General features: G+C 28.0%; 1 protein-coding gene across 1 annotated transcript in view; it reads right to left on the reverse strand.

Annotated features, from left to right (window-relative positions):
* The window catches only part of LOC132943472 (acetylcholine receptor subunit alpha-like), a 54,331-nt gene extending 43,629 nt beyond the window's left edge, over window positions 1-10,702 (reverse strand). The window contains exon 1 of the mRNA XM_061012484.1: window positions 10,242-10,702. The gene's annotated coding sequence lies outside the window, so the exon portion shown is untranslated. The remainder of the gene's footprint in view (window positions 1-10,241) is intronic.
* Between the last annotated feature and the right edge of the window lie 9,932 nt (window positions 10,703-20,634).

Raw genomic sequence — 20,634 nt, forward strand, 5'->3', positions numbered from 1 at the left:
TTATTGTAAGCTGTATAGTGTATACAATTAAAAACAATTAGGTAATATTAATTAGGTTTCTTACAAAACATCTTTCAGCATGTATAATCAAATGATCGTATTGTACATATGTTTACGATAAACCAAAGAGGATTTCTGGAAATAAACATTGTATAAAATAAAATTGAAAATCACATAATTCGTAAACATATGATATCAATATTATTGAAGAAATAAAAAATGTTTTTAACGTTTCTGAAATCCCTGAATAATACCAGTATACTCAAGTTAGACGAGTGTCGAGTATATTATTTATTTTGTATTCGATAATCTTTTATAATACGCGTGGTATATTAATATTTTATATTTATAGTATTGAATTGTAATTCAATGGATTTTCAAGGCAATGTTTAGTATCAGTCGTGATAGATGGACACCAGTTGCAGGAATGTCTGTAAGTCGTAACTCACAGGCGCGGATTCAAGAGGGATTAAAGGACGTTAAGATCCTCCCCTTTTTGGACTTTTTATATATAATATTTATAATAAATACCTAATTTACATATGACGCAATATGCACATATTTAAAATATAAATAGATATAAATGTTAAAACTGTTATCAAATCGTAACTAGGTGAGAAAAATAAAAAAAATCGAGAAATCGTGGGTACCTATCTATTACCTACTACAAATGTTATCAAAAGTATAGAAATAATGATTAAAATGTAAAAATAAAAATAGAAGTTCTAAGTAAAAAGTACATATTTTATAAAGTTTAGGTAATATTAATAAGATACCTGAATTTAATATTCTTAACTTTTACATAACATTAGCATTTTGCATTTTATTTTATTACAATAAAATTACTATGGAAGAAAAGAAAACTTAGCTATCCCTCGGCCAATTCAAATTTATAGCTCCCAGGGAATTCATAATCGTGCTAGTGCAGGAATTATAGATGATGTTATATACATATTATTATGCTATTGGTGGTATTGTGGTAATATAATTATAAACTATATAGGTTCATAAAAGTTTTGAGGCCTAATGGAAGTTGGATATCTATTGCTGACTAAATTCCGGTGACTACAATAATTATTATTGCGAATAGATTATTGTTAATAATGTATTTAATTTAAATTATATTATGTTTAATATACGAGTAGTTGCATTAGATGGTTTATTGGAATTTAAAAGTGTAAAATAAAAAGTCAGCATTCCTTATACTGCAGTATAGTCTTATATAGATCACGATATATATTATTTGAAAATCAAGAATCTTATATTTTTCAATTGGTCTCGTTGCTATTGTTCATTTCTTTAAAATGATGAAGATTGATTTGTTCGACTGTACGTCTCTTATTCCGTGACAATTTATTTCACACGCCCTCTTATTTCCGTCGCTATAGGACAGCTTGCGTGTAACCATCCCACGCAGATTGACATGGATAAAATGCCTCTGTGCTATACCCCATGTTGCTATTACCATCCAACATTCTATTTAATCCCCTCCGCATGCCGTATATAGTATTTCGATATAATTCGTATTCGAAAAACCTCACTTAATAAATTCATCGATTTTTGAGCAATGAACAGAGACCAACTTTTATCGGATAAACTAAAAAGAAAAATTATATATAGAATACCTATCTACTATAATAATATAAACGTAGTGTATTATATAACCTAATTATTTCGTTATACACAATAGCACTAAGGTAGTTTATATATATAAATATAATGTATTGTATTCCGTATAGGAGTAAAATACCTTACCCTGATATTAAGTATTGGCCAATGTCTTACAAAAAATTCTCAAAAGAAAAAAAAAACAAACTCGCACAATGTAAACTTTTTTGGAAATAGATAAGTATTTATAGCTGCCGCCTAAATATGTTATTTTATCCTATATAACCTTGTAGGTTTTAGTAAATATAGGTTTTCCACTGGTTATGCTTATGTTCATAAAATCGTGTGAAATATTGATATATATCTTACGGAACAAAAAACCTCCAATTTTTGCAATGACAATAAACATTTTAAAATAAAATTATATTAATAGAGTCTGTACTAATGTATTACCACATGCTCGAAAACAAAATTTCATTTTACTAAGTTTATGATATTTAGTATGTAGGTAGGTGCTTAACAGAATTTAAATACTTTCAATGAAGTTTAAAATATACCATATCTAAAATATTATCTCCATTAAAATTTTTTTTTATAATATCAAAATTTAATTTTTTTTTAATTGTCTAATTTTCTAACCTCGAAAGCTCGAAACAGTATAATAGCAATATTTTGATTATGTCGGTCATTCACACATATTAATATTATCATTTAATCTATTCTGTGATATTAATGATATTCATATTATGTAGTAGGTATATTGTTACATTGTATACAGACAAGTGTAACTATATTCACAATAACGTAAATGACGCACGATATTGATAAGTATAGTTATTGATATTATCCAAACAAAACCGACTAGACACAGTTTATTTTATAATATTCATAAAAGTTGTTTAAGATAATCGTTTTAATCTATAAACTGTACAGTATGTAAGTATGTTGTATGTAGCACACTAAAATAGTACAGTATAGTTAAAAAAAATAGATAGGTATTATAAGCAATATTCTATGCTTACATGCTTACATACCTAACCCATTAGTATAAAAGTTAATTAATATATATAGGTAGGTATATAATTAATAATATAACGTGTTACGAAATAGACAATAATATTATAATGATATCGAGAGATACAAAATTGTCATTGAAACGTCCTCCGATATATTATATTATTATTTAATTTTAATATATTATTATTATTATTACATTATCGTCTGCGAACGGTCGTATGGCTTTTTTCCGCACCAGTGTCATCGGTGTGCGTGCATCGAGTATTTGCATACCGCGGTTATTGTGAACAAAACAGTTATCGTTCCGGTCAAAGGCAATTCAAGCGGTGATTTAGGTGGCACAATATTAATTTGATTACTTGTACAGCGATGCCAGTTTATACGCTACACTGTTTTGCTGGTGTGCAGTTATAACAATAATATTATAATCACGAGTTGGGGTAGGCTTCGTATTATAGTAATTATTATAATACATTAGTCGTAGAGCGTTTAGAACGTGAATATACAATCCATATAGATAATAAAAACATGGATATCGCATAACAATATATATTATATAAAGATGATTCTGTAAAATATATACAGGTTACTTCAAAATAATAATATATTTATTTTTATCTGCAAAAAAAACGAAAAAAAAATACCATTTTGTCAATTTTTTTTTTAGAATAAATACAAAAAAAAGCGGGTAAGTGGATGTTGCTCTGCTGTATAATAGTTTACAAGTGGGTCAATGTATAATGGATTGTATTAAACTTGAATTCAATGATAATAATAATATTATAATATCATTGTATAAGAAAAACGCTTCTGAGCGGAGACGGTTTGTCAGTCTGGATTTTTTATATTGTTATTATTTATTATAGCCTGTAAGTTGAATAAATATTATAATATTATTATTTTTATTCGTTGCTGTGGTGATAAACAAAGCGTTAGAAATTAAAATCCCATTTTTAGCGGGTTTTCGTAATTTGTCAGTAGTTTTCCCGTGGCATTAAATAACTATTGAGAAAGTCGAAAAATGCCCTGATTAAAGTACCATCTTGATCAAATTTTCTAAAAGAAAAGATACTATATGTGGAAATCAAAGCACTCCTTCTGGTGGAAATTTTGTATACAGGATAAAAAAAATAAAAATGAAATTAACACCATTGTAAAACCACTAGCTTCCTCGTTCCGCTCAGAATCTAATAAATGTATAGTTAGCTAATCACGCATGTCTAATTTAATAATGTTAATATTTATTTTCTTGAATTTATATAAACATAGATTTTTTCCCTCCCATACTTTTTTTAATTCCTATAATAGTCGAATACTGGTATCTAATTTCTTAGTGTAGTACGATTATAAGTACAATAATTATACCTGTAAATACAATCGGTAAAATAAAATATTTAACTTATTACAACAAATAATAATTTAGATGATCAATGTACAAATATTATAATAATATAACCATAGTTACGCATTATTATTACTACTATATCGAGCTAGTAAGGACATAACCCTTACACACATCTTTGTTCATGACCGTAGCCCGTAGGTATACTCTTTAATAACCTCGGAATCCATATATTTTAATAATTCATAATATTAATATATCACATGGTCATTGTGTTAAAATAGATTATCATAATCCCATAGGTGCAACACTAGGACTCCATTTATAGAAAGGTTGCAACCCTCATATTTTAGATTCTGAGCGAAGCGATTTGGTTTTAGTGTACCTTGTAATTAAGTAAGTTTATGTAATGAAAATTTTCAATTTTAATTTAATGATAACTCAAAATTATACGAAAAACAATTATATTATATAGCTTGTATTACTAAGTGATTAGTATATATTTATATTATAAATAAAAGTAGTATATTTTACTATTAGTAATATCAAATATGTATGGTAGGTTGTATTTTTTTTTCAAAAACATTGCATTTAAAAATTTCATTATGTGTATAAAATATTATGATAATATACAAAAAAGCTTCAAGTCTCCATGAATAATATTTTTGAATTGCAAAAAATAACTATAAAATCTTTTTCTTTATTCTTTCGATTATTCTTCGTTTAAATATGTAATTTCGTCCAAATTTGAACTTAAAAAATCTATGAAAAACATTGTGCATAATATATATTTTTTTTGGTTTCAATATGAGGAAGCTCGTTGTACATTTTCAAGCCTTAGCTATAAAAATTTTACATTTTGTGATATCGACGAATTTTATAAAAATGTCAATTTCATTCCGTATAATCAAAAAATTGTGACTGAAATACTGAATATTTAATAGCTACAAAAACTAAACAAATCTAAAATTTAAAATGTCTATAAATACCACTGAAAATATTTTTAAAGTGTTATCACCTACCTATAAGAAATGTTAATATAAATATTTGGTGAATTTCAAATATCTGCAGCTATTTGAATTAAAACAAAATAAGAAAACCGTTTGATGAGAAATCGTCATTTTACTCAAGAATATGAAACTTTATCAATATTTTAACATCAGGTTCACATAAAAATTTTTTATGAAATTACGCTCAAAATTTGACCTCCCTAAAGTGCCAACTAGGTTGCTAAAATCTAGCTACAATCTGAAATTATATTAGAAACCAACCCTTGTTGAAGATCAAAGCATTTTTTTACTATAAATCGTATATACATCTACAAAAAAACACACATATATATTCATCATTCCTCTCAAATTCTAAAAGTTTAGGGTAGACACATTAATTTTTATGAGAGTTTGAAATTCAAATATTGACAATATAATAGTATATAGTTATTCAAACGTAAAATACCGACATCACCTCAAACTATTTTTGTTATTTTGTTGTAATTTCAAAAATATAAATCGTAAAACTTGAATAGGCATTTCAAGTTCATATTTTGAAAATATTAGATATTTAAATAATAAGAAAAACAACAAATAGGTAATTGTTTTGTTTTAATTTAAAAAATATTCATTGTATGGACTTTGAAAAATGTTCCCATTACATCTAGGTATTGTTATTAATTATTATTAACCAATTTTAAGCTATTTATACCATTATTCTATCATCACCATTAAAAAATCATCGGTATTGACTAACCTAGAGGTTCAGGTATATAACAAATAACAATAATATATTACGATATATTATTATAATGTATTAATTTTATTAAAAAAAAGGTGGGTAAGTGGGTGTCGATCTGCTGTACAGTAGGTTACAAGTGAGTCACTGTAATGGATGTTATTAAATTTGAATTCAATGATATAATATCATTATATAAGAAAAACGATTCTGAGCGAAAACGGTCAGTCAGCCTATGATATTACTAAGTATATTTGATGATATTAAGGTAAATAAAGTAATTTATATATAACCTATTTACGTGGAATTTTGTTTTACATTTTTAATCATTAGGTATAAAAGTTTAACACTTTATACATTTTTAACTACAAAATAATTATTAAATTTCAAATGTGATATTATATTTTGTCAAAATTTGAACTTTAAATGCCATTTTAACCAACAAATAAAATTGAATTGATATTTATTTTATAGAAAAAAAACTAGAAAAAAATGTAAACTGAAAATGTCCGTTAACAGCTCAAAATAAGTCAAAATACATATTTGGAAAATGTTATCGTGTATAGAAAATGCTAATATAAACATTTAGTCAACATTTTATACACCTACGGTCATTTGTTTACGAGTTGCACCAAAAACCAAAATCGATTTTTTCAACAACAGATTTTGCATACAAATTTCTGTTTTTCCTTAATTTTTTTTTTTGTTTTTCACGGCGTTTTTGAAAACTACTGAGAAATTTTTACTTTTGACCCCCCAAAGTACCAACTAGATTCACTTTCCTATCAGAAAAGATACTGTTATGAAGTTGCGAATCGTGTCTGAAAGTTCAACTCTCATAGTTGGCAAATAGCCAATAGATATTTTCTATGTAACATGTCTGTATGTGTTTATTGTTTATACCATACAAACTCTGTGTTCAAATTCTGTTTTGATCTTCATATTTGTGTGCATATATTACATAATATAGAAGTCTTGTAGCTATTCCTAAGTAAATTATTTTATTTCAAAACAATTTGTGTAGAGAATCACTTGGACTAGAAAATATGCATATCATATTATAATGCTTAGGCGACTAAATAATATATCCAAAATATCCTATAAGTAAGTGGAACAAAGAAACAAGTAAGTACAGGATATTTTTTAAGCTTGTTATTTGTCATCCAAAAAGTGTTTTTAAACGAGAAAAATAAATTGGACAACGAAGATGTGTACATTTATTACCTACATATTATAATATTAGAAAATAGGTACGTATACTTAATTTTTCGATGTAAGAAATGTCACTTATCACTGTGATAATATATAGGAATTGGAATAATCTGTAGATCACACTTATGACTTACAAGCAGTATTTTTGATAAATTTGTATCTTGCATCTTAATTCTAGATTTTTTTTCTTTAGTGTATCTTTAATTTGATTAAATTGTTTGGTTTTATAATAATACTATAGAATATTATACAAATTAAGGTAAATTTTTTAAAATTTCTACAATCTATAATAAAATGTTATGTAATAAACAAATTTTCTGACTGTATGTATTTTATTTTTTCACGTGGATTTTGTGAGGAGGGATGTTATCTTACGATAAAACCCTCAATAAAGGCAATTTACAAGTGGTGATTAAAGAAGCCCTTACACCACTATATTTTTTTAGACGATAGAGTGTAGGGACTTTTTCATATTTTTTTCATTACCTGAATATTTCTGACAAAAATATACATATTAATAGCAATCGTCTCTCTATATTATGTTGTAGTGTATTATAGGTAAAGTAAGTACATATATATATTATATAACTAATAATTAATAAATGATTACTATACTAAGTTAAATAAATCATTTTGTAGTAAGTATAATTTACATTTTAGCAATTTTACTTTGGAATAATTATTTAAAAAAATATATCTATTGTAACTTATATTTAAGGGTAAAACACGAAGTATCTAATATCTCGTATCTAATCGATTTTTAGGAATATTTTGATTATAATTTAAAAATTAAAAGTACTTATATAATATTATATTAAGATGTCTTAACTCAAAACAAATACGTTTCTTCATTGCAACTCTACGGACTCAAGAATTATAAACACAATTGTCACGATTATAGTATCAAAACAAAATAATTAACTGATATTCTATAACAGCTGCTGTCCGCCTGCCCCATAGGTTCCGTAGCCCATAGGCCATAATTAAAGGTCTGAGAAGCGAGCTTTTTCTCAGTATCTTGTAATGGTGTATGTTTTTCTATCTTTATCGATATCCTGTATGTTTAAACTTTTAAAGTTTGTATTATTAAATTGAGTTCGATGTGAACACAATAATCTCAAAATTGAAAACAATCGATCTACATGTACCAAATAAATATTATTTGCCAAAATTCGATTATAGTATATAATATTATGCACTCATAAAATGTAATTTTGTGTTCTACAGTATAAACAATCGACACAAATTGCCCATCAATAGACAAAAAAACAATAAAATTCAGCCTTATTATTATATTGTATTATTACTATGAATTATCACACGGCAGTCAACTTGCGTATTTACATGGGTGCACATCTGCACATGACAACATAATAGGACGACAGCGTCAGTAAAATAATAACTGTATTTTAACGGAACGTTATTAAATTGCAAGAACGAGAAGTGAATTTCACATTCAGTCCACATTTGTACGTAAGTCAAACTAGTATTTAAAGTTGGTGATGGGTAAATTTGGTATTCAAAAAATTTTAATTTAGAGGACATATAAATAATATTTATTGTAAAAATACATCCATATTATTCAATATGTTAGGTACTTTTAATTCCTATAATATTTTTTATTTTATATCACAAAACTAGCTGATCCCGTGCACTTCGTTGCCCGTTAAATGTACCAACTCTATATGACTAAAACTTTGTTCAATACGTTATTTAATATTCGGTGTATGGTGTTCAAAACTTATCTTAACTTTAACGTTGCCCGGAATAAAAATTCTGATTCTTAGCGGTATATTATCAGGTAGGCAATCTACCTGTTTGTACGTAAGTGTATAATTTAACTCTAAAGTATCATAGTTATACCAAGTTAGTCATTTTTACTTAATTCCATCTACGGTGGATTAATATAATCAATTAATACAAAATCCTAACCCAACCGTACTAAAATCCGATGTTAAAAAAAACAAATTTAACCCTTTTTAAATTAGCCTATCTTATTCTCAGTGGTCTATCTACACACAAAATTTCATTTTGATATATAAATATATTGAGAAAAAATAATAATACAAATCAACAAACATGCCCGAGGGCTAGCATATTATAATACACTATTATTATTTTAAACTGCAACAATAAACTAAATTTTTTATTATCTAGTTTATTTTTTCCTGGACGGATGGCGCCATTGTTGTATTTTTGATATCTGGATTTCCTACTTTTCTTGGTGGATTTAGACGATTGCTATTGAGATAGAAACCTTCTCCATGATATACTCTTTCGTTTAAAAAAAAATCAAGAATATCTGATAAGTAGTTCCAGAGTTTACCCTGTACAAAGATTTTCATTTCACATTCATATAGTTAGATTTGAATTTAATGAACAAAAGTATGACGTAGTCTACTGTTAAGTATAGACAAATGAAAAAAAAAACAGAAATTTAATCATAAAAATAAAGATTCGAATCAAATTAGTTTATAAGAATTTATTATTTTGATTCCCAATACTAAATGCATTACCAATATGAGATTTAATTGTTCAGTCTAGGTAATAATTAATTAATACTTGTATTATTGTAACATGAATTAAATATATATATTTATATTAGGCTCCTATAGGTAACATAACTCATGGATAAATAATAAATAAATACCCATCGGGTATATTTACCCACAGCATATCAGTCATTATTAGGCTTAAAGTATCTACTAGAAACAACAATTGTGGTGTTGACAAAAAAGCTATTATAATCGTAAAAAGCGTATACCTATGCCTATTTTCATATTTGTATATTATATAACAATTATTGGTGCTTAGTGTACACATATTATAAATCCACAATTTTACAAGACATACTTTTCAAAGTATATTAAGTTAATTAAGTAGGTAGTACATAATCTTTGATTTTTAATACACGTGAGTAGTTAGGTATGTAAATTTATACTTCATGAAATCGTGGCCAAAATTTAAATTAGCACAAAGTAAATCTATTTGAAATTTGAATCCTATAAACATTTTTATCTATAACGATGTTTCTGAATAGTTTCATATAGGTACTTATGACTTAAAATATAATAATATATAATGTGTGTGTGCCAGTGGCGTATTTAGGAATTTTTCATTGTGGGGTCTAGCTATTTTTTCAAATACATTTTTTAGTGGGGGGGGTCTCCAGACCCCTTGGACCCCCTCCCGTTAATACGCTACTGGTGTGTGCTCCAAACCATCGATATATATATAATATATACCAATATAAACTTACAGTAGGTACCTAGTTTATTCAATACTATGATATAATTTTTAAAAAAAATAATATATACGGTGTATGCCTTATTACCTGTGCACGTGGGACCGGAAGCGTGTTATATTTTTTTGTTATTAACCAATGAGTATTTGTGATTCCTATTTATCGAATAATATTATTGTCGCATTTAACGTACAAAAGTATATAGGTATTGTTATTATAATATATTATTATTGTTACACACAGTGTCACTATAATAGGTATACGACAGCAACCGATGTCATTAGCAAAACGTCGGGGGGTCGAGGAGCTGCAGAATCTCCAGGAAAGATTCACCAGCGACTGCGGCAGTTTAATTATTATTATTATTATTATTATAGTACGCACCACGCGATTTTCGTGCGTTTTCTCATTCGTTTGCGGCGACCACGGCGGCGTTACGCGGCGACCACGACGGCGGTGGCGGCGCTGACACGACGGCGGCGGCGACAGCGGCGGCGGCGGCGTCGGGCATGGCGTTCGGGCGTCGGACTCGCGTCGTGTGCCACGGCGTACGATTTTCGTGCCGCCGTCGCCGCAGCGCGCCAACTAGGACACACAGGCGCAATGGGCGCGCCGCCGCCCGCCTCGGGCTCCGTCGTCCGCGCGCGAAACCGGGTCACACCTATGTACCGCAGCTGTACCGTGTTCACCGCGCCGCCACTGTATAGGGGTGTTTTAGCAACCCCCCGCCGCGTCCCCCGCAGTCCAACGCCTCGACCACACCGAGCCACCCTCTCGTCCACGCACACAGTCCTCCCCCGTCCGTCGTCCTCACCATCCCCTCAACCCGAATTGGGGTAGTAGCGGTGTTTGCGCGAGCGCACGGCGTATACGTATCGCGTCCGCATATATATACAGCCGCCGGTATACATACGCTGTTATTATATGTACAGAGTGATTCGCCGAGCACGTTCTGCAGAACCCCTTCCTCCATCACTTTTATCCACGACCGACAACTATAATATACACTTACACATTTTTAGACTTTATTATATTTTGATTTTCGGAACTTTCGAGTACCTAGTAAAGAACTTTCAAGACCATAATAGTATAATTATGTTCAAAAACTTTGGTTTTTTTTTATACTGTTTAAGGAGTTTCCTATATTATATGGTTTCCAAGTGAGAACCACCCATTTTTACTGTTGAGCAAATAATGAATTTTAAAATCTTTATGAATATCAATCGAAATTACAGAATTAATATTTACTACAAAAGTTTTGAGCTGTAAACCTTGCGTTCTACGGATAACATCCATAGTAATGAATGGTCTTATGTAGAATTTAAAACAGATTTTAATATTTTTTCAAGTAATATTTTTTCGCTATATTATGTTCGGAAAATATTTACAAATTATAAAATGTTAAAAAATTAATATAAATTAGTAGGTATAACTTTCATCGCACAGCCATCTTATCTTAAAAGATATCATCTACTATTATCCTTAGTATATAGTTATGAACCTTAGTTTGTTTTAAATTCATCAGAATATCCAAAAACTTAATGAGCTTAACAATTTACAATAAGAAGAGATATTTTTCATTTGAAAAAAAATTTGTGACAGCTGGTCATTTCTTAAATGAAACAACAAAATATGAATATTAAAAAAATGTGATCTATAGAATCTAAGGTATACTTAAAAATTTGAATTCATGCATATTAAAGTGGACAGTGTGATTGAGAACTTGCTTGGTGAATCGCTCTGTATATTGTTAGTATACAGAGTGATCTGTATAATAATTTATATTTGCACACACATATTGACGTTAATTCAGTATTTCAGTCGTACGTAATTTCTAAGTGATAGGCTATGCGGGTGAATTTGAATTATATTTTTAAAAATTAATATTATTGTTCAAAAAATAATTCAAGAATTCAATTTGTTAATTTGGGGAGGTGAATCATCCATATGAAAATCTGTAGAATAAAATTATAATCCTATCCTATCGTTTAACGAGCTTTAAATATGCCACATTTCCACTGCATTAGTTTTACTTTTGAATAATAGGAATCTAGCCACGTCATAACTCATATTATGCATGAGCCGATAGTATATTTTAGTTATTTTATATTTTTATTAGTAACCTTTTCATGTAGGAATAATAAATATATCTATCCGGATGTTCCGTACCTATTTAGTTATTAGAGATAATAATATCAATTCGTCAACATTTGCATACAAATTTTAAATAACTATATAGTTCAAATAGTTAAATTCAATTATCGGTTTTTAAAGGCGGGTTTCAGTTTATCGTTAAATGTGTGATGTGTAGGTTAGGCCGGTTAGGGTATAATATTATATAGATCACAGTGCAGTGATACGTTTATTACCTAATATACGATATAATAATATTATTATCTTACGGATAATAATTTTAAAAGTAACCATAATATAATCTGTGCAGTTTTTAATATATATTTGTTTTCATATTCTATAAATTAAGTCTAATGCATATTTAATTACTTTATAGCCAAATGTGTGTATTGTGCAAGAATCAGTTATTAATGGTTATACTAGAGTTGTTAATGGCAATTCTAAAACAGTAAAACATGTATATATTTTTATAAAACAATAATTTAAACCTACAGGCAGCAGAAATATTTACTGCATATAATATGGGTACCTACTAAAATGTGGCACAACTAATCATTTTACTACTTTAGTACAATAGTACCTACTATTATAATTTATAACTCAATATACCAGATATACCTACCTTCTAAATTTTAGGGAGATATAGACAACAGGCTTCAAGCCAGAGGACAGAGCAGATTCTTATACTAATTTTGACAATCTATCTTAATGTTATTATTTAATCATGTGTATATATCGAAGAGTCTTGCTAGAGACTCCGTTCTGTGCGTAAGAAACACCAAGAAAAACCAGCACACAAATGACGATAGCGAGACTATTATACATAAAGTTTCGTATTTGCTATCAGACCTCTCACTCACACGAGTTGGTTGTATGCGGAGTTCGAGAGAGACAGAGCTAAAAACTGCAGTTTTATGATTCTCATTTTTCGTTCCGTGGATCCGCCGTACCAAGCTATGCTGTGGAATCGCAGAAGCCACCCACGCCTGGTTTAATGCAGGGCTTGAATTTCAGAAACCAGTATAAACCGTTTCAAAACCGAAACCAGAAAAAATTGGATACCGGTAATATAATTTAAAACCGAAACTGAAAAAAATTGGATACCAGTATTAAATTCAAAATCAAAACCGTAAAAAATTGGAAATCATTATTTTTTTTTTAATTTACGTGTTTTTAAATACGTACATTCCATTAATAGGCATAATTAATACACATAATAAAATTGAGACCATGATTAAAATGTTGATAACTATTTCATTCTTCGCAAAAGAAAATTGGAAATCGGTATTCAAAACCAAAACCGAAACCGAAATTTCTTAATACCGGTATTGCTAAGTTGAAACCGAAATCGAAAAAATTAAAAAATGGTATACAAAACCGAAACCGAAACCGAAATTATTTCAATCGGTTTCAAGACCTGCATTAAACAATTTTTTCCGTCTCATTTACTTTATTTTTACTACACTATGCTTTTTGATTTTTATACACTTGTTAAAATTCATAATTTACATCATAAACCTCTAAACCTTTCAATGGCCAATTATATTATAATATAAACTCTACTTTCAACTTATTGTATATTATATATTTATATAGTATAGGTAGGTACTTGAAATCGCAACGTCTTAGCACTCGTATTACATTTATATACCTCCTTACGAGATAGCTTTTTCGTAAAAATGATACCCTTTTCTGTATTCTGTATACCTAGGTTTTTGATTTTGATTATTTAAAAAAAAATTCTCTCACTCGTCCGCATTATATAATAATATGATTTAAATTTTAAGGTTTTTTAAATGATACTCAATATCAATCGAATAACAGATTTTTATTTTTAATTGTGTATATCTTATTTATTTTAATATATAAATGAATACGTTTTACAGTTTGCTCTTTCAAAAGTTCAACCTCGGACTGAAAATTAATCATTTGGTGTCTATGTACAACTTATATCATACAAGGTATTATTGTTAATTACTATAATAATAAAGTCGTAGCTCTCGGTAAATAAACCTACGTATTTTTAAAAATATATTTTTTCATCGTTATCATTAGATTGAAATCTGTTCTTAACAATGAAATATAGTTAATAAATAATAAACATTAATTGGTGTGGTAAAACATAGAAATTCTCAGAAAATGATTCGGTTTTGAAATATGAAATAAAAATCTATATTGTCGTTTGAAAAAAAAACATACAATTTAATTGGAAATGTATTATTTATCCACTTACTCCATTCGATTTCAAAGTTTAAACAAACAATTATTTACTCAATCACATACATTTTCGAGTACCATCATGTATATTACTGCAATGTTATCATTATATTTTACAAAACCATAGGTAGGTACATTTAAATACTTTATTTATTAAAATGTATAGCTTTTAACAGTTTTTGTAAATTACAAATACCTATCAGTTTGTATCAGCACCATGACGGTGGAGACATTTTACAAAAATGTCAATTATTAACTAGTGTACATTGTGCACGTTATATATTATATAATATGATAAAATAATTGTGTCATGTGTGTTATTGTGACTACTCCGAAAAATCCGTAACAGACTACTGAGTACGGTAGTTGGAATTGACCTGAAAAATACACTTAAGTATATTATTATTATTGTGTGAGACTACAGCACAATGCAATAAGTATACAGATTTTTACCAGATAAAACATTTTTTTAAATATTTTTTTTACATAATTTAAAACTATTACAAAACATAATTTTTAAAAATTTTTAATTATTTATGGTTTTGAGTGACCAGTGGCAACATGATTTTTAAGTTTCATATTTTGGAACATAATATTTTCATGTGAATTTTAATGTATACAAATTTAGTTTCTCACGAGTATTATTTAGTTATAACTTAGTAAACACAATAGTGTTAGGTATTTATTATCTTTTTTATTTGTTTTTCTGTTTAAATCCACATTGTTATTATACTTATAATTAAAACTGTTATCAAGCATTAACCCGTTTGATTAAGTAAATAAATAAACACATACCTAACTAATATTATTTATAATTTAAATGACAGAATAAAAAATGTCCGATATAACCCTATATCACAACACGTGTAAACTTTAAATAGGCATTTATCAGTTATAACTATTTAACTATAATATTATGCTAATTCGTTAAAAATTAGATTTTTATGTATCTGTTATTAAATTATAATCATTTAAGTTGTAGGAGCTTACATTCTTGTAACACGGCGTTATGACTAGGCAATTTAGGTACACAGGTGTCGTGTGTCAATTTTTCTGGTTATAATTTTAAGTAATTATTGCTTAAATAATAATATGGTTTCATACTTTCATTCAAATTAACCTAACCAGCTGCTAAAATCATAGGATTTAATAAAAGTTTTCTGAATTATTATTTTCAACTGTCACATGTAAGACTGTAAGAGTAATAGATCAAGTTTATTTTGATATTTTATGTGAGTTAATATTTATTTCAAATTGGAAACAATATTATTGGATAAGTTAAACTGTAATTTAATATTATATTGTTCGGGAAAATGCACGCTACATATTGTAACGCATGCATCGGAAGCGTATAAAATGTAACGTAGGTACCTACGTATATACGTGAGCAAGATTCATACAAGTAACAAAAATGTATTGTGATTCATAGAAAAGAGTTCATCGAAAAAAAAACAAATAATTTTAATTGTTTTTAAATATAGCAGGAAAATTATAACACAGATATTTTCAATATTAGATTACGACTAGAAAATTCTAATATAAAATATATTTTGTAAACATTTCAAGTCCCTACGGTTATTATAGTTACTGTATTATGAAAACAAAACAAATCTATTTCGTCGAATATTGGCGTTCCATAAAATATAAGTAATTATTATAGAAAGTACATGAAATTCCATTTTTTGACCCATAAAGTACCAACCCGATCAAGATTTGATACCAAAAACAACCCTTAGTGTTACCTTAAATAACGCCCGTCTCAGATTACTCATATGATATTATATACCTTCGGTAAATATAACTATACGAAAAATTATATTATTTAGCACTCAGCAGAGAGCCTGGGAGGGGGGGCGTACTTAGCGGACTTGCGGTGCTTAAAACTGTAGATTGATATACTGACAAAATCGAACAATAATATTCAAAGTACCTATAAGTGTATTAATGAACAATGATATACGACAATGTATTGATGAACACATAGCAAAAGTTTGAAATATTATATTGGATTGATTCGTTGTGTTTTTAATAGGTACCATACTACCATGTAATGATGATCAAAATTGGTCTTGGTCTTGCGGTCTCGCAAGACTCTTGCTGCAAGACCAAGATCAAGACCAAGACCAAGATAGTACTGGTCTAGCAAGACCAAGACCAAGATTAGGCTTGCAAGAACAAGACCAAAACCTAACCTAACCTAACCTAACCTAACCGAAGCTACAAGACCAAGACCAAAACAAGACCATCACTGCAAGACTCTTGTAGTCTCGCAAATTGGTTTTCCCCGAAAACACATTAATGTATCTAGATTTCATTAACTAATAATTTATAACGAAAATAATAAGAAATTATTTGTACCTGTTGTTATTAAATTTAATCAGTATCGAGAAAATGGCAAATTCAGAGTTATTGAAAAAAGATTAGAAATAATTGGAATCAATATTACGAAATAACATAGATGTTTTATACTAATTAGCAATTACTGAAAAATGATTTTATTTTCTCAAAATCGATATGATGGTTTATTAGTTATTACCAATATATTATATTAAAAGAAACTTAAAAATTTAGTACTACTGTACTGGACACTGGTGAATTAAAGTTTACTTATAAATAATAAACATTATCATTACCTAAACAAATTATTAAGCAGTTTAATATTTGAAACAAACCATATACTTTTTTTAATATTATTATTTGTTGAAGTGAACATTAAAAAAACCAACAATTTAATTTTTATAAATATTTTTTTTTTTTTTTATTGGTTAAGCATCAACTACATAGGTTATTAGCTTACAGGTGTTATTTTATAAATATTATATTGGTCAATAATGAGTAATTAGTAATAACCTATTGATATTTATTATAAATGTAATAGGAACTTATAAAGTTAATTATGCTGGTAAATTGATTCATCAAATACAAATACAAGTAAAATAATATAAGCATAACTTAAAATGCAAAGTTTTAAACGAGTATAATAAAAACTAAATTGTTTGACTTGTTTTTATGTTTGAATCTTAATATACTATATAATATATTGGACTTAAGTTTCATCTTAGAGATTCATAGTAAAAAACCTACACACAGCTATAACAGGTATTTAGTTTTTTTTTTATATATTTTGTAAAAATAGCAAGAGTCTTGCAAGAGTCTTGCGCAAGACCAAGACCAAGACCAATACTGAATCTACAAGACCAAGACCAAGACTTAGTCTGCAAGACTAAGACCAAGATTTTGAAAGTCTTGGTCTTGTTTTGATCATCACTACTACCATGGGTATTTACCTAATTGGTAGGTACATTTTTTTTTTTTTTTAATGAAACGCACTTTAATAAACAAGGATATTTATCGACATATTTCAAAATTGTATCATCAAATAGACATTGAATACAATAATTTATTGTTGAAACAACGTCTAAAGCCTACATAATATAATATCATATTCCTGAGCCGCGTAAGCAAAAAGTATTTATATAATAGGTATCATAGTATGTATTTATGCAAGGCTGGGCAAGTTAATGTTTTTTTAAACTCAGTTAAGTTAATACACACTTTTTGTTAACTTCTTATTAAGTTAAAAAAAAGTTAATTTGTTTATACAACGCTAGCGTACTTAATTTTTTTCCAACCCAAAACTAAATTATAGGATATAGTGTTAATACTTCATACAGTATTTCCATATAAATTAGATTCGAATGATATAAATGTTTAACTTTAAACAATTTACGATACATATTTTTTGACATGAAAACGAAATAGACTGAAATAGTGAAATATTATAAAATTAAAAACAAAATAAATTAACTTAACTTACTTCTTAAAATGAATAATCAACTCGTTAGTTTCACGTTAATTAAGAAAGAAATTTAGTAAGTTAACAGTTAAGTTAATGAAAAGCCAAAAGTAACTAGTTAAGTTAGAAAGTTAAAATAAAATTAACTTTTTAACTTAACTTTAACTTTTGAACTCGTTAATGCCCAGCCTTGTATTTATGTACCTATAATATTATGATCGCATAACCTCACTATGGGCATAAAAGCCGACCACTATAAATTTATGTCCTGTATATAATATATAGTTAAAGTTCGGCCACGCTTGATCAAACGTCGTTTACGACATTTTAACGTGTATATACCTAGTAGGTATATACCTTATACCTAGATACGTGAGGTTTACAACGTATAATTATTCTAGTCAAATTTATAGGCGCCAATCGGGTCCAATAACTTTGTATATGGGTACTATATTTTGTACCTGTGGATTTTCATATAGGGTTTTCATTCATATTTATTCTTAGCTATAAAAATTGGACGTCTTATACATTTTTAACTGCAAAATAATTTGTAAATATTCAGTTTTATAAATTATGTTGAAAAAAAATCTTGCTTTTAAACTGATATTGTAACAATGTGTGCAGTGGCGTAACTGCGGTGGGGCAAGGGGGCACTTGCCCCCCCAGAAATGTTTGTGGAGGCAAAAGTATCCTTTTGCCCCTCCAAATAATCCACATTTAAAAAGTATTCTTAACAAGACTGTTAAAATAATATCAAAATATTTTTTTCCTCAAATTACTTTATAAAAGCTTATATTTATTTTAGGTTTTTCTTGTTAAATGATATTATGTTGACGTATTGTCAGTGTTATTGTTATCGCAATAATCGCATTATTCGTGACTATTATTATCCGTTATTCGTGAACACGTTATTATCTTGAAATCGCGATTATGAATACAGGAACGGCCGAACGGGAGGTTAATTTTTTTGCCCCCCCCCCTAGATTTTTATCCAGTTATACGCCACTGAATGTGTGTCTTGCATTAAATTGTCAGGCTTTTTGACCAAACGAATACAATTTTATTGACATTTATAAAAAAAAAAATAAAAAAATTTTGAATGTCCGTAAACAGATCAAAACGTTTTAAACAATTTCTCAAATATATAAAATACTAATATAAACATTCAGTGAAAATTGCATGTATCTGCGGTAATTTTATTTTACTTACATTAAAAACCAAAATCAATTTTGTCGAAAACCGTTTTTTTTTGTTTTTCTAAGCTTTTGGAAACTACATGGAATTTAAAATGTTTATCTCCTGATTACACTAACTTGATACACTTTTCCACCGGAAAAGATATTGAAGTTGAAAATCGAAGCATTATTTCGACTACTTATCGTGTTCGTGTATACACACAAAAAAAACACATCATTGTAAAATAAATAAGTACAGAATCTAATTATCGTTATTCCTCGTTTAAATATACGAATATACCTATAATTTAATCCAAATTTGAACTTTTTGGTTGTAATAATATTATAATACATCACATTATGATTACTTACGAGTAACCTTGTATTAAAATATGTTCAAGCCTTAGCAAAACAAATTAACAATAAAATTAAATATTAAAATTTGATCTTCAAATTATTTTCCTTATTTATATACGTCAAACAGCATAATACATTTTCCTTGTATATTTTATCTCATTACCGTGTATACTGTATATTAGGTTTTTGAAAATCAATAAAGAGGATATGCATTTTTTTATAAATTCCAATGATTTTTGAAAAACATGTTTTACGATGAATACCTGATCGGTCGTTGATCCACCTGCTCTATAACCACTTATACCTTATAATCGCTACCTAATTAACTGTTCAGCTGTTTTACTATTATTAATTATACGTTGTTTGAAGGAAGGTACCTATTTTATAATTTGAATCCTACACTTTGTTCTCGGAACTCATCATAGATATCAGACTTATTACAGCTGTTTACTAGTCTTCAGGTATTTTTTCAGGTTTCCCAAGCTTAACCAAATATTATCAATATTCATTGTGTTATTTCTTCTCATATTTTATTTAATAGTTTTGATTGAACCTCTCCCTCTTCAGGTGCTTTATGATCCATTAGCTTTAATTTAATATGTAGGAATTCGATGAAATCTCCTCATTTTTTTCCGTTCATCCTTCACCTATGATTTTTAGTACTCAACGTCAACGTTTTTTAGTAACTTATCTTTAGTTCTTCTTCTACTAATTTCTTATCAAATTGTGCTCTTGTTTATACATATATATATATATATATCTTATTCAGTGACTTCTGTAGTCTATATCTACACTAGGTATATTG

This window comes from Metopolophium dirhodum, chromosome 4, assembly GCF_019925205.1.
Source record: "Metopolophium dirhodum isolate CAU chromosome 4, ASM1992520v1, whole genome shotgun sequence".
Lineage (NCBI taxonomy): Eukaryota > Metazoa > Arthropoda > Insecta > Hemiptera > Aphididae > Metopolophium > Metopolophium dirhodum.